Genomic DNA, 16,108 nt, shown 5'->3' with positions numbered 1-16,108 from the left:
CTACGCTTATACACCAAGCCTCTGGCTCCAGTTGCAGCACTAAGTACATGTTAGCTAGAGTGACGCAACTCAGCATGTGAATGAAACTGATGCTCCGGATGACAGGGCATCGTCGAGTTTGTTTGTAACCAACTTCATTGAAGTCTCACCTGAGAAACAGCTTCACGATGAAACCCGTTTCGCACGAAAAACCAGTTTTGTTCCATTGTGCGAAATAGCCATAGAACACATTATAGTGAAACAGAGCTTATTTTGCTTCTACTCAAAGCAACGCTCTAGCTGCTCCTTTGAAAGGCAGCCAACTCCACGTTCAGAGAGAACTTCAGCCCCAAAGCCATTTTCAGCTACGCTTATACGCCAAGCCTCTGGCTCCAGTTGCAGCACTAAGTACATGTTAGCTAAAGTGACGCAACTCAGCATGTGGATGAAACTGATGCTCCGGATGACAGGGCAGCGTCGCGTTTGTTTGTAACCAACTTCGTTGAAGTCTCTTCTGAGAAACAGCTTCACGATGAAACCCGTTTCGCACGAAAAACCAGTTTTGTCCCAATGTGCGAAATAGCCATAGAATACATTATAGTGAAACAGAGCTTTTGGTGCTTCTACTCAAAGCAATGCTCTAGCTGCTCCTTTGAAAGGCAGCCAACTCCACGTTCAGAGAGAACTTCAGCGCCAAAGCCATTTTCAGCCACGCTTATAAACCAAGCCTCTGGCTCCAGTTGCAGCACTAAGTACATGTTAGCTACAGTGCCAAAACGCAGCATGTTGATGAAGCTTATACTCCGGATGACAGGGCAGAATCACGTTTGTTTGAAACCAACTTCATTGAAGTCTCACCTGAGAAACATCTTCACGATGAAACCCGTTTCGCACGAAAAGCAGTTTTGTCCCAATGTGCGAAATAGCCATAGAACACATTATACTGAAACAGAGCTTATTTTGCTTCTAGTCAAAGCAACGCTCTAGCTGCTTCTTTGAAAGGCAGCCAACTCCACGTTCAGAGAGAACTTCAGCGCCAAAGCCATTTTCAGCCAAGCTTATAAACCGAGCCTCTGGCTCCAGTTGCAGCACTAAGTACATGTTAGCTACAGTGACACAATGCAGCATGTTGATGAAGCTTATACTCCGGATGACTGGGCAGAATCACGTTTGTTTGAAACCAACTTCATTGAAGTCTCATCTGAGAAACAGCTTCACATTGAAACCCGTTTCGCACGAAAAACCAGTTTTGTCCCAATGTGCGAAATAGCTATAGAACACATTATAGTGAAACAGAGCTTATTTTGCTTCTAGTAAAGCAATGCTCTAGCTGCTCCTTTGAAAGGCAGACAACTCCACGTTCAGAGAGAACTTCAGCGCCAATGCCATTTTCAGCCACGCTTATAAACCAAGCCTCTGGCTCCAGTTGCAGCACTAAGTACATGTTAGTTACAGTGCCAAAACGCAGCATGTTGATGAAGCTTATACTCCGGATGACAGGGCAGAACCACGTTTGTTTTAAACCAACTTCATTGAAGTCTCACCTGAGAAACATCTTCACGATGAAACCCGTTTGGCACGAAAATCCAGTTTTGTCCCATTGTGCGAAATAGCCATAGAACACATTATAGTGAAACAGAGCTTATTTTGCTTCTACTCAAAGCAACGCTCTAGCTGCTTCTTTGAAAGGCAGCCAACTCCACGTTCAGAGAGAACTTCAGCGCCAAAGCCATTTTCAGCCAAGCTTATAAACCAAGCCTCTGGCTCCAGTTGCAGCACTAAGTACATGTTAGCTACAGTGCCAAAACGCAGCATGTTGATGAAGCTTATACTCCGGATGACAGGGCAGAATCACGTTTGTTTGAAACCAACTTCATTGAAGTCTCACCTGAGAAACAGCTTCACAATTAAACCCATTTCGCACGAAAAAGCAGTTTTGTCCCAATGTGCGAAATAGCTATAGAACACATTATAGTGAAACAGAGCTTATTCTGCTTCTAGTAAAGCAATGCTCTAGCTGCTCCTTTGAAAGGCAGCCAACTCCACGTTCAGAGAGAACTTCAGCCCCAAAGCCATTTTCAGCTACGCTTATACGCCAAGCCTCTGGCTCCAGTTGCAGCACTAAGTACATGTTAGCTAAAGTGACGCAACTCAGCATGTGGATGAAACTGATGCTCCGGATGACAGGGCAGCGTCGCGTTTGTTTGTAACCAACTTCATTGAAGTCTCTTCTGAGAAACAGCTTCACGATGAAACCCGTTTCGCACGAAAAACCAGTTTTGTCCCAATGTGCGAAATAGCCATAGAATACATTATAGTGAAACAGAGCTTATTGTGCTTCTACTCAAAGCAATGCTCTAGCTGCTCCTTTGAAAGGCAGCCAACTCCACGTTCAGAGAGAACTTCAGCGCCAAAGCCATTTTCAGCCACGCTTATAAACCAAGCCTCTGGCTCCAGTTGCAGCACTAAGTACATGTTAGCTACAGTGCCAAAACGCAGCATGTTGATGAAGCTTATACTCCGGATGACAGGGCAGAATCACGTTTGTTTGAAACCAACTTCATTGAAGTCTCACCTGAGAAAGAGCTTCACAATTAAACCCATTTCGCACGAAAAGCAGTTTTGTCCCAATGTGCGAAATAGCCATAGAACACATTATACTGAAACAGAGCTTATTTTGCTTCTAGTCAAAGCAACGCTCTAGCTGCTTCTTTGAAAGGCAGCCAACTCCACGTTCAGAGAGAACTTCAGCGCCAAAGCCATTTTCAGCCAAGCTTATAAACCAAGCCTCTGGCTCCAGTTGCAGCACTAAGTACATGTTAGCTACAGTGACACAATGCAGCATGTGGATGAAGCTTATACTCCGGATGACTGGGCAGAATCACGTTTGTTTGAAACCAACTTCATTGAAGTCTCATCTGAGAAACAGCTTCACGATTAAACCCGTTTCGCACGAAAAACCAGTTTTGTCCCAATGTGCTAAATAGCCATAGAACACATTATAGTGAAACAGAGCTTATTTTGCTTCTACTCAAAGCAACGCTCTAGCTGCTCCTTTGAAAGGCAGCCAACTCCACGTTCAGAGAGAACTTCAGCCCCAAAGCCATTTTCAGCTACGCTTATACGCCAAGCCTCTGGCTCCAGTTGCAGCACTAAGTACATGTTAGCTAAAGTGACGCAACTCAGCATGTGGATGAAACTGATGCTCCGGATGACAGGGCAGCGTCGCGTTTGTTTGTAACCAACTTCATTGAAGTCTCATCTGAGAAACAGCTTCACGATGAAACCCGTTTCGCACGAAAAACCAGTTTTGTCCCAAAGTGCGAAATAGCCATAGAATACATTATAGTGAAACAGAGCTTATGGTGCTTCTACTCAAAGCAATGCTCTAGCTGCTCGTTTGAAAGGCAGACAACTCCACGTTCAGAGATAACTTCAGCGCCAAAGCCATTTTCAGCCAAGCTTATAAACCAAGCCTCTGGCTCCAGTTGCAGCACTAAGTACATGTTAGCTACAGTGCCAAAACGCAGCATGTTGATGAAGCTTATACTCCGGATGACAGGGCAGAATCACGTTTGTTTGAAACCAACTTCATTGAAGTCTCACCTGAGAAACAGCTTCACAATTAAACCCATTTCGCACGCAAAAGCAGTTTTGTCCCAATGTGCGAAATAGCTATAGAACACATTAGAGTGAAACAGAGCTTATTCTGCTTCTAGTAAAGCAATGCTCTAGCTGCTCCTTTGAAAGGAAAACAACTCCACGTTCAGAGAGAACTTCAGCGCCAAAGCCATTTTCAGCTACGCTTATAAACCAAGCCTCTGGCTCCAGTTGCAGCACTAAGTACATGTTAGCTACAGTGCCAAAACGCAGCATGTTGATGAAGCTTATACTCCGGATGACAGGGCAGAATCACGTTTGTTTGAAACCAACTTCGTTGAAGTCTCACCTGAGAAACATCTTCACGATGAAACCCGTTTGGCACGAAAAACCAGATTTGTCCCAAAGGGCGAAATAGCCATAGAACACATTATAGTGAAACAGAGCTTATTTTGCTTCTACTCAAAGCAACGCTCTAGTTCTCCTTTCAAAGGCAGACAACTCCACGTTCAGAGAGATCTTCAGCGCCAAAGCCATTTTCAGCCAAGCTTATAAACCAAGCCTCTGGCTCCAGTTGCAGCACTAAGTACATGTTAGCTAGAGTGACGCAACTCAGCATGTGAATGAAACTGATGCTCCGGATGACAGGGCATCGTCGAGTTTGTTTGTAACCAACTTCATTGAAGTCTCACCTGAGAAACAGCTTCACGATGAAACCCGTTTCGCACGAAAAACCAGTTTTGTTCCATTGTGCGAAATAGCCATAGAACACATTATAGTGAAACAGAGCTTATTTTGCTTCTACTCAAAGCAACGCTCTAGCTGCTCCTTTGAAAGGCAGCCAACTCCACGTTCAGAGAGAACTTCAGCCCCAAAGCCATTTTCAGCTACGCTTATACGCCAAGCCTCTGGCTCCAGTTGCAGCACTAAGTACATGTTAGCTAAAGTGACGCAACTCAGCATGTGGATGAAACTGATGCTCCGGATGACAGGGCAGCGTCGCGTTTGTTTGTAACCAACTTCATTGAAGTCTCTTCTGAGAAACAGCTTCACGATGAAACCCGTTTCGCACGAAAAACCAGTTTTGTCCCAATGTGCGAAATAGCCATAGAATACATTATAGTGAAACAGAGCTTTAGGTGCTTCTACTCAAAGCAATGCTCTAGCTGCTCCTTTGAAAGGCAACCAACTCCACGTTCAGAGAGAACTTCAGCGCCAATGCCATTTTCAGCTACGCTTATAAACCAAGCCTCTGGCTCCAGTTGCAGCACTAAGTACATGTTAGTTACAGTGCCAAAACGCAGCATGTTGATGAAGCTTATACTCCGGATGACAGGGCAGAACCACGTTTGTTTGAAACCAACTTCGTTGAAGTCTCACCTGAGAAACATCTTCACGATGAAACCCGTTTCGCACGAAAAGCAGTTTTGTCCCAATGTGCGAAATAGCCATAGAACACATTATACTGAAACAGAGCTTATTTTGCTTCTAGTCAAAGCAACGCTCTAGCTGCTTCTTTGAAAGGCAGACAACTCCACGTTCAGAGAGAACTTCAGCGCCAAAGCCATTTTCAGCCAAGCTTATAAACCGAGCCTCTGGCTCCAGTTGCAGCACTAAGTACATGTTAGCTACAGTGACACAATGCAGCATGTGGATGAAGCTTATACTCCGGATGACTGGGCAGAATCACGTTTGTTTTAAACCAACTTCATTGAAGTCTCACCTGAGAAACATCTTCACGATGAAACCCGTTTGGCACGAAAATCCAGTTTTGTCCCATTGTGCGAAATAGCCATAGAACACATTATACTGAAACAGAGCTTATTTTGCTTCTAGTCAAAGCAACGCTCTAGCTGCTTCTTTGAAAGGCAGCCAACTCCACGTTCAGAGAGAACTTCAGCGCCAAAGCCATTTTCAGCCAAGCTTATAAACCAAGCCTCTGGCTCCAGTTGCAGCACTAAGTACATGTTAGCTACAGTGCCAAAACGCAGCATGTTGATGAAGCTTATACTCCGGATGACAGGGCAGAATCACGTTTGTTTGAAACCAACTTCATTGAAGTCTCACCTGAGAAACAGCTTCACAATTAAACCCATTTCGCACGCAAAAGCAGTTTTGTCCCAACGTGCGAAATAGCTATAGAACACATTAGAGTGAAACAGAGCTTATTCTGCTTCTAGTAAAGCAATGCTCTAGCTGCTCCTTTGAAAGGCAAACAACTCCACGTTCAGAGAGAACTTCAGCGCCAAAGCCATTTTCAGCTACGCTTATAAACCAAGCCTCTGGCTCCAGTTGCAGCACTAAGTACATGTTAGCTACAGTGCCAAAACGCAGCATGTTGATGAAGCTTATACTCCGGATGACAGGGCAGAATCACGTTTGAAACCAACTTCGTTGAAGTCTCACCTGAGAAACATCTTCACGATGAAACCCGTTTGGCACGAAAAACCAGATTTGTCCCAAAGGGCGAAATAGCCATAGAACACATTATAGTGAAACAGAGCTTATTTTGCTTCTACTCAAAGCAACGCTCTAGTTCTCCTTTGAAAGGCAGACAACTCCACGTTCAGAGAGATCTTCAGCGCCAAAGCCATTTTCAGCTACGCTTATACACCAAGCCTCTGGCTCCAGTTGCAGCACTAAGTACATGTTAGCTAGAGTGACGCAACTCAGCATGTGAATGAAACTGATGCTCCGGATGACAGGGCATCGTCGAGTTTGTTTGTAGCCAACTTCATTGAAGTCTCACCTGAGAAACAGCTTCACGATGAAACCCGTTTCGCACGAAAAAACCAGTTTTGTCCCAAAGTGCGAAATAGCCATAGAATACATTATAGTGAAACAGAGCTTATTTTGCTTCTACTCAAAGCAACGCTCTAGTTCTCCTTTGAAAGGCAGACAACTCCACGTTCAGAGAGAACTTCAGCCCCAAAGCCATTTTCAGCTACGCTTATACGCCAAGCCTCTGGCTCCAGTTGCAGCACTAAGTACATGTTAGCTAAAGTGACGCAACTCAGCATGTGGATGAAACTGATGCTCCGGATGACAGGGCAGCGTCGCGTTTGTTTGTAACCAACTTCATTGAAGTCTCATCTGAGAAACAGCTCACGATTAAACCCGTTTCGCACGAAAAACCAGTTTTGTCCCAATGTGCGAAATAGCCATAGAATACATTATAGTGAAACAGAGCTTTTGGTGCTTCTACTCAAAGCAATGCTCTAGCTGCTCCTTTCAAAGGCAACCAACTCCACGTTCAGAGAGAACTTCAGCGCCAAAGCCATCTTCAGCCAAGCTTATAAACCAAGCCTCTGGCTCCAGTTGCAGCACTAAGTACATGTTAGCTACAGTGACACAATGCAGCATGTGGATGAAGCTTATACTCCGAATGACTGGGCAGAATCACGTTTGTTTGAAACCAACTTCATTGAAGTCTCACCTGAGAAACAGCTTCACAATGAAACCCGTTTCGCACGAAAAACCAGTTTTGTCCCAATGTGCGAAATAGCTATAGAACACATTATAGTGAAACAGAGCTTATTTTGCTTCTAGTAAAGCAATGCTCTAGCTGCTCCTTTCAAAGGCAGACAACTCCACGTTCAGAGAGAACTTCAGCGCCAATGCCATTTTCAGCCACGCTTATAAACCAAGCCTCTGGCTCCAGTTGCAGCACTAAGTACATGTTAGTTACAGTGCCAAAACGCAGCATGTTGATGAAGCTTATACTCCGGATGACAGGGCAGAACCACGTTTGTTTTAAACCAACTTCATTGAAGTCTCACCTGAGAAACATCTTCACGATGAAACCCGTTTCGCACGAAAAGCAGTTTTGTCCCAATGTGCGAAATAGCCATAGAACACATTATACTGAAACAGAGCTTATTTTGCTTCTAGTCAAAGCAACGCTCTAGCTGCTTCTTTGAAAGGCAGCCAACTCCACGTTCAGAGAGAACTTCAGCGCCAAAGCCATTTTCAGCCAAGCTTATAAACCAAGCCTCTGGCTCCAGTTGCAGCACTAAGTACATGTTAGCTACAGTGCCAAAACGCAGCATGTTGATGAAGCTTATACTCCGGATGACAGGGCAGAATCACGTTTGTTTGAAACCAACTTCATTGAAGTCTCACCTGAGAAACAGCTTCACAATTAAACCCATTTCGCACGCAAAAGCAGTTTTGTCCCAACGTGCGAAATAGCTATAGAACACATTAGAGTGAAACAGAGCTTATTCTGCTTCTAGTAAAGCAATGCTCTAGCTGCTCCTTTGAAAGGCAAACAACTCCACGTTCAGAGAGAACTTCAGCGCCAAAGCCATTTTCAGCTACGCTTATAAACCAAGCCTCTGGCTCCAGTTGCAGCACTAAGTACATGTTAGCTACAGTGCCAAAACGCAGCATGTTGATGAAGCTTATACTCCGGATGACAGGGCAGAATCACGTTTGTTTGAAACCAACTTCGTTGAAGTCTCACCTGAGAAACATCTTCACGATGAAACCCGTTTGGCACGAAAAACCAGATTTGTCCCAAAGGGCGAAATAGCCATAGAACACATTATAGTGAAACAGAGCTTATTTTGCTTCTACTCAAAGCAACGCTCTAGTTCTCCTTTGAAAGGCAGACAACTCCACGTTCAGAGAGATCTTCAGCGCCAAAGCCATTTTCAGCTACGCTTATACACCAAGCCTCTGGCTCCAGTTGCAGCACTAAGTACATGTTAGCTAGAGTGACGCAACTCAGCATGTGAATGAAACTGATGCTCCGGATGACAGGGCATCGTCGAGTTTGTTTGTAGCCAACTTCATTGAAGTCTCACCTGAGAAACAGCTTCACGATGAAACCCGTTTCGCACGAAAAACCAGTTTTGTCCCAAAGTGCGAAATAGCCATAGAATACATTATAGTGAAACAGAGCTTATTTTGCTTCTACTCAAAGCAACGCTCTAGTTCTCCTTTGAAAGGCAGACAACTCCACGTTCAGAGAGAACTTCAGCCCCAAAGCCATTTTCAGCTACGCTTATACGCCAAGCCTCTGGCTCCAGTTGCAGCACTAAGTACATGTTAGCTAAAGTGACGCAACTCAGCATGTGGATGAAACTGATGCTCCGGATGACAGGGCAGCGTCGCGTTTGTTTGTAACCAACTTCATTGAAGTCTCATCTGAGAAACAGCTCACGATTAAACCCGTTTCGCACGAAAAACCAGTTTTGTCCCAATGTGCGAAATAGCCATAGAATACATTATAGTGAAACAGAGCTTTTGGTGCTTCTACTCAAAGCAATGCTCTAGCTGCTCCTTTCAAAGGCAACCAACTCCACGTTCAGAGAGAACTTCAGCGCCAAAGCCATTTTCAGCCAAGCTTATAAACCAAGCCTCTGGCTCCAGTTGCAGCACTAAGTACATGTTAGCTACAGTGACACAATGCAGCATGTGGATGAAGCTTATACTCCGGATGACTGGGCAGAATCACGTTTGTTTGAAACCAACTTCATTGAAGTCTCATCTGAGAAACAGCTTCACAATGAAACCCGTTTCGCACGAAAAACCAGTTTTGTCCCAATGTGCGAAATAGCTATAGAACACATTATAGTGAAACAGAGCTTATTTTGCTTCTAGTAAAGCAATGCTCTAGCTGCTCCTTTCAAAGGCAGACAACTCCACGTTCAGAGAGAACTTCAGCGCCAATGCCATTTTCAGCCACGCTTATAAACCAAGCCTCTGGCTCCAGTTGCAGCACTAAGTACATGTTAGTTACAGTGCCAAAACGCAGCATGTTGATGAAGCTTATACTCCGGATGACAGGGCAGAACCACGTTTGTTTTAAACCAACTTCATTGAAGTCTCACCTGAGAAACATCTTCACGATGAAACCCGTTTCGCACGAAAAGCAGTTTTGTCCCAATGTGCGAAATAGCCATAGAACACATTATACTGAAACAGAGCTTATTTTGCTTCTAGTCAAAGCAACGCTCTAGCTGCTTCTTTGAAAGGCAGCCAACTCCACGTTCAGAGAGAACTTCAGCGCCAAAGCCATTTTCAGCCAAGCTTATAAACCAAGCCTCTGGCTCCAGTTGCAGCACTAAGTACATGTTAGCTACAGTGACACAATGCAGCATGTGGATGAAGCTTATACTCCGGATGACTGGGCAGAATCACGTTTGTTTGAAACCAACTTCATTGAAGTCTCATCTGAGAAACAGCTTCACAATGAAACCCATTTCGCACGAAAAAGCAGTTTTGTCCCAATGTGCGAAATAGCTATAGAACACATTATAGTGAAACAGAGCTTATTGTGCTTCTAGTCAAAGCAATGCTCTAGCTGCTCCTTTCAAAGGCAGCCAACTCCACGTTCAGAGAGAACTTCAGCGCCAAAGCCATTTTCAGCCAAGCTTATAAACCAAGCCTCTGGCTCCAGTTGCAGCACTAAGTACATGTTAGCTACACTGCAAAACCCAGCATGTGGATGAAGCTGATGCTCCGGATGACTGGGCATCGTCGAGTTTGTTTGAAACCAACTTCATTGAAGTCTCACCTGAGAAACATCTTCACGATGAAACCCGTTTCGCACGAAAAACCGGTTTTGTCCCAATGTGCGAAATAGCCATAGAATACATTATAGTGAAACAGAGCTTATTGTGCATCTAGTCAAAGAAATGCTCTAGCTGCTTATTTGAAAGGCAGCCAACTCCACGTTCAGAGAGATCTTCAGCGCCAAAGCCATTTTCAGCTACGCTTATAAACCAAGCCTCTGGCTCCAGTTGCAGCACTAAGTACATGTTAGCTACAGTGCCAAAACGCAGCATGTTGATGAAGCTTATACTCCGGATGACAGGGCAGAATCACGTTTGTTTTAAACCAACTTCATTGAAGTCTCACCTGAGAAACATCTTCACGACTAAACCCGTTTGGCACGAAAATCCAGTTTTGTCCCATTGTGCTAAATAGCCATAGAACACATTATAGTGAAACAGAGCTTATTTTGCTTCTACTCAAAGCAACGCTCTAGCTGCTCCTTTGAAAGGCAGCCAACTCCACGTTCAGAGAGAACTTCAGCCCCAAAGCCATTTTCAGCTACGCTTATACGCCAAGCCTCTGGCTCCAGTTGCAGCACTAAGTACATGTTAGCTAAAGTGACGCAACTCAGCATGTGGATGAAACTGATGCTCCGGATGACAGGGCAGCGTCGCGTTTGTTTGTAACCAACTTCATTGAAGTCTCTTCTGAGAAACAGCTTCACGATGAAACCCGTTTCGCACGAAAAACCAGTTTTGTCCCAATGTGCGAAATAGCCATAGAATACATTATAGTGAAACAGAGCTTTTGGTGCTTCTACTCAAAGCAATGCTCTAGCTGCTCGTTTGAAAGGCAGACAACTCCACGTTCAGAGAGAACTTCAGCGCCAAAGCCATTTTCAGCTACGTTTATACACCAAGCCTCTGGCTCCAGTTGCAGGACTAAGTACATGTTAGCTAGAGTAACGCAACTCAGCATGTGGATGAAACTGATGCTCAGGATGACAGGGCAGCTTCGCGTTTGTTTGTAACCAACTTCATTGAAGTCTCACCTGAGAAACAGCTTCACGATGAAACCCGTTTCGCACGAAAAAGCAGTTTTGTCCCAATGTGCCCAATAGCTATAGAACACATTATAGTGAAACAGAGCTTATTCTGCTTCTAGTAAAGCAATGCTCTAGCTGCTCCTTTCAAAGGCAGACAACTCCACGTTCAGAGAGAACTTCAGCGCCAATGCCATTTTCAGCCACGCTTATAAACCAAGCCTCTGGCTCCAGTTGCAGCACTAAGTACATGTTAGTTACAGTGCCAAAACGCAGCATGTTGATGAAGCTTATACTCCAGATGACAGGGCAGAATCACGTTTGTTTGAAACCAACTTCGTTGAAGTCTCACCTGAGAAACATCTTCACGATGAAACCCGTTTCGCACGAAAAGCAGTTTTGTCCCAATGTGCGAAATAGCCATAGAACACATTATACTGAAACAGAGCTTATTTTGCTTCTAGTCAAAGCAACGCTCTAGATGCTTCTTTGAAAGGCAGCCAACTCCACGTTCAGAGAGAACTTCAGCGCCAAAGCCATTTTCAGCCAAGCTTATAAACCAAGCCTCTGGCTCCAGTTGCAGCACTAAGTACATGTTAGCTACAGTGACACAATGCAGCATGTGGATGAAGCTTATACTCCGGATGACTGGGCAGAATCACGTTTGTTTGAAACCAACTTCATTGAAGTCTCATCTGAGAAACAGCTTCACAATGAAACCCGTTTCGCACGAAAAACCAGTTTTGTCCCAATGTGCGAAATAGCTATAGAACACATTATAGTGAAACAGAGCTTATTTTGCTTCTAGTAAAGCAACGCTCTAGCTGCTCCTTTCAAAGGCAGACAACTCCACGTTCAGAGAGAACTTCAGCGCCAATGCCATTTTCAGCCACGCTTATAAACCAAGCCTCTGGCTCCAGTTGCAGCACTAAATACATGTTAGTTACAGTGCCAAAACGCAGCATGTTGATGAAGCTTATACTCCGGATGACAGGGCAGAACCACGTTTGTTTTAAACCAACTTCGTTGAAGTCTCACCTGAGAAACATCTTCACGATGAAACCCGTTTCGCACGAAAAGCAGTTTTGTCCCAATGTGCGAAATAGCCATAGAACACATTATACTGAAACAGAGCTTATTTTGCTTCTAGTCAAAGCAACGCTCTAGCTGCTTCTTTGAAAGGCAGCCAACTCCACGTTCAGAGAGAACTTCAGCGCCAAAGCCATTTTCAGCCACGCTTATAAACCAAGCCTCTGGCTCCAGTTGCAGCACTAAGTACATGTTAGCTACAGTGCCAAAACGCAGCATGTTGATGAAGCTTATACTCCGGATGACAGGGCAGAATCACGTTTGTTTGAAACCAACTTCATTGAAGTCTCACCTGAGAAACAGCTTCACAATTAAACCCATTTCGCACGAAAAAGCAGTTTTGTCCCAATGTGCGAAATAGCTATAGAACACATTAGAGTGAAACAGAGCTTATTCTGCTTCTAGTAAAGCAATGCTCTAGCTGCTCCTTTGAAAGGCAAACAACTCCACGTTCAGAGAGATCTTCAGCGCCAAAGCCATTTTCAGCTACGCTTATACACCAAGCCTCTGGCTCCAGTTGCAGCACTAAGTACATGTTAGCTAGAGTGACGCAACTCAGCATGTGAATGAAACTGATGCTCCGGATGACAGGGCATCGTCGAGTTTGTTTGTAGCCAACTTCATTGAAGTCTCACCTGAGAAACAGCTTCACGATGAAACCCGTTTCGCACGAAAAACCAGTTTTGTCCCATTGTGCGAAATAGCCATAGAACACATTATAGTGAAACAGAGCTTATTTTGCTTCTACTCAAAGCAACGCTCTAGCTGCTCCTTTGAAAGGCAAACAACTCCACGTTCAGAGAGAACTTCAGCGCCAAAGCCATTTTCAGCTACGCTTATACGCCAAGCCTCTGGCTCCAGTTGCAGCACTAAGTACATGTTAGCTAAAGTGACGCAACTCAGCATGTGGATGAAACTGATGCTCCGGATGACAGGGCAGCGTCGCGTTTGTTTGTAACCAACTTCATTGAAGTCTCACCTGAGAAACAGCTTCACGATGAAACCCGTTTCGCACGAAAAACCAGTTTTGTCCCAATGTGCGAAATAGCCATAGAATACATTATAGTGAAACAGAGCTTTTGGTGCTTCTACTCAAAGCAATGCTCTAGCTGCTCCTTTGAAAGGCAGCCAACTCCACGTTCAGAGAGAACTTCAGCGCCAAAGCCATTTTCAGCCACGCTTATAAACCAAGCCTCTGGCTCCAGTTGCAGCACTAAGTACATGTTAGCTACAGTGCCAAAACGCAGCATGTTGATGAAGCTTATACTCCGGATGACAGGGCAGAATCACGTTTGTTTGAAACCAACTTCATTGAAGTCTCACCTGAGAAACAGCTTCACAATTAAACCCATTTCGCACGAAAAAGCAGTTTTGTCCCAATGTGCGAAATAGCTATAGAACACATTATAGTGAAACAGAGCTTATTTTCCTTCTAGTAAAGCAATGCTCTAGCTGCTCCTTTCAAAGGCAGACAACTCCACGTTCAGAGAGAACTTCAGCGCCAATGCCATTTTCAGCCACGCTTATAAACCAAGCCTCTGGCTCCAGTTGCAGCACTAAGTACATGTTAGTTACAGTGCCAAAACGCAGCATGTTGATGAAGCTTATACTCCGGATGACAGGGCAGAACCACGTTTGTTTGAAACCAACTTCATTGAAGTCTCACCTGAGAAACATCTTCACGATGAAACCCGTTTCGCACGAAAAGCAGTTTTGTCCCAATGTGCGAAATAGCCATAGAATACATTATACTGAAACAGAGCTTATTTTGCTTCTAGTCAAAGCAACGCTCTAGCTGCTTCTTTGAAAGGCAGCCAACTCCACGTTCAGAGAGAACTTCAGCGCCAAAGCCATTTTCAGCCAAGCTTATAAACCAAGCCTCTGGCTCCAGTTGCAGCACTAAGTACATGTTAGCTACAGTGACACAATGCAGCATGTGGATGAAGCTTATACTCCGGATGACTGGGCAGAATCACGTTTGTTTGAAACCAACTTCATTGAAGTCTCATCTGAGAAACAGCTTCACAATGAAACCCGTTTCGCACGAAAAAGCAGTTTTGTCCCAATGTGCCCAATAGCTATAGAACACATTATAGTGAAACAGAGCTTATTTTGCTTCTAGTAAAGCAATGCTCTAGCTGCTCCTTTCAAAGGCAGACAACTCCACGTTCAGAGAGAACTTCAGCGCCAATGCCATTTTCAGCCACGCTTATAAACCAAGCCTCTGGCTCCAGTTGCAGCACTAAGTACATGTTAGTTACAGTGCCAAAACGCAGCATGTTGATGAAGCTTATACTCCGGATGACAGGGCAGAACCACGTTTGTTTGAAACCAACTTCATTGAAGTCTCACCTGAGAAACATCTTCACGATGAAACCCGTTTCGCACGAAAAGCAGTTTTGTCCCAATGTGCGAAATAGCCATAGAACACATTATACTGAAACAGAGCTTATTTTGCTTCTAGTCAAAGCAACGCTCTAGCTGCTTCTTTGAAAGGCAGCCAACTCCACGTTCAGAGAGAACTTCAGCGCCAAAGCCATTTTCAGCCAAGCTTATAAACCAAGCCTCTGGCTCCAGTTGCAGCACTAAGTACATGTTAGCTACAGTGCCAAAACGCAGCATGTTGATGAAGCTTATACTCCGGATGACTGGGCAGAATCACGTTTGTTTGAAACCAACTTCATTGAAATCTCACCTGAGAAACATCTTCACGATGAAACCCGTTTGGCACGAAAATCCAGCTTTGTCCCATTGTGCGAAATAGCCATAGAACACATTATAGTGAAACAGAGCTTATTTTGCTTCTACTCAAAGCAACGCTCTAGCTGCTCCTTTGAAAGGCAGCCAACTCCACGTTCAGAGAGAACTTCAGCGCCAAAGCCATTTTCAGCCAAGCTTATACGCCAAGCCTCTGGCTCCAGTTGCAGCACTAAGTACATGTTAGCTAAAGTGATGCAACTCAGCATGTGGATGAAACTGATGCTCCGCATGACAGGGCAGCGTCGCGTTTGTTTGTAACCAACTTCATTGAAGTCTCACCTGAGAAACAGCTTCACGATGAAACCCGTTTCGCACGAAAAACCAGTTTTGTCCCAATGTGCGAAATAGCCATAGAATACATTATAGTGAAACAGAGCTTATTGTGCATCTAGTCAAAGAAATGCTATAGCTGCTTATTTGAAGGGCAGACAACTCCACGTTCAGAGAGATCTTCAGCGCCAAGGCCATTTTCAGCCAAGCTTATAAACCAAGCCTCTGGCTCCAGTTGCAGCACTAAGTACATGTTAGTTACAGTGCCAAAACGCAGCATGTTGATGAAGCTTATACTCCAGATGACAGGGCAGAATCACGTTTGTTTGAAACCAACTTCGTTGAAGTCTCACCTGAGAAACATCTTCACGATGAAACCCGTTTCGCACGAAAAGCAGTTTTGTCCCAATGTGCGAAATAGCCATAGAACACATTATACTGAAACAGAGCTTATTTTGCTTCTAGTCAAAGCAACGCTCTAGATGCTTCTTTGAAAGGCAGCCAACTCCACGTTCAGAGAGAACTTCAGCGCCAAAGCCATTTTCAGCCAAGCTTATAAACCAAGCCTCTGGCTCCAGTTGCAGCACTAAGTACATGTTAGCTACAGTGACACAATGCAGCATGTGGATGAAGCTTATACTCCGGATGACTGGGCAGAATCACGTTTGTTTGAAACCAACTTCATTGAAGTCTCATCTGAGAAACAGCTTCACAATGAAACCCGTTTCGCACGAAAAACCAGTTTTGTCCCAATGTGCGAAATAGCTATAGAACACATTATAGTGAAACAGAGCTTATTTTGCTTCTAGTAAAGCAACGCTCTAGCTGCTCCTTTCAAAGGCAGACAACTCCACGTTCAGAGAG

The sequence above is a fragment of the Ochotona princeps genome, chromosome 3 (assembly GCF_030435755.1).
Source record: "Ochotona princeps isolate mOchPri1 chromosome 3, mOchPri1.hap1, whole genome shotgun sequence".
Classification (NCBI taxonomy): Eukaryota; Metazoa; Chordata; class Mammalia; order Lagomorpha; family Ochotonidae; genus Ochotona; species Ochotona princeps.
The sequence above is the reverse complement of the archived record's forward strand: the minus strand, read 5'-3'. Positions refer to the sequence as shown.